Here is a 625-nt window from a genome sequence, read left to right as displayed (position 1 = left end):
CTACCAAGTGACACCATTCCTAACCCAAAGAAGAATGCAAAGCTGTGCAATTAAGGAGTGGAAAGACATTGGTGGATAGCAACCAAGGAGTAACCAAGAAACTTATGGAGAATGACAAAGAGCCAACAAAGAATGATGAAGCTAACAACAAGGACATAACAAGCAAGAATGTCCTAGAAAAATTCACAGAAGAAAACAACCAACCATAGAAACAAAAAAAAGGAAAGCAGATCATGGAAGAACCAAATCCAAGACAATATCAAGTGGAGAAGAGCTCAACACCACCACTACCATATCCCCAAAGATTCCACAAAGAGACAAAGGATCAACATTTCCACAAATTTCTTGAAACTTTCAAGAAACTGGAAATCAACATACCTTTAGCTGAGGCATTAGAGCAAATGCCTCTGTATGCCAAGTTTTTAAAGGAGCTCATCAATAAAAAGAGAGATTGGAATAAGAAGGAGACTGTAATGCTCAGTGAAGAATGTAGTGCACTAATCAGAAAAAGACTTCCTCCCAAGCTTGAAGATCCTGGAGGTTTCTTCCTACCTTGCACTATTGGAAGCCTATTCATCAACAAGGGGATGTGTGACTTAGGAGCAAGCATAAATCTAATCCCATC

Source organism: Arachis duranensis, chromosome 5, assembly GCF_000817695.3.
Source record: "Arachis duranensis cultivar V14167 chromosome 5, aradu.V14167.gnm2.J7QH, whole genome shotgun sequence".
In the NCBI taxonomy this organism is placed as follows: Eukaryota; Viridiplantae; Streptophyta; class Magnoliopsida; order Fabales; family Fabaceae; genus Arachis; species Arachis duranensis.
Note: the sequence above shows the minus strand (reverse complement) of the source record.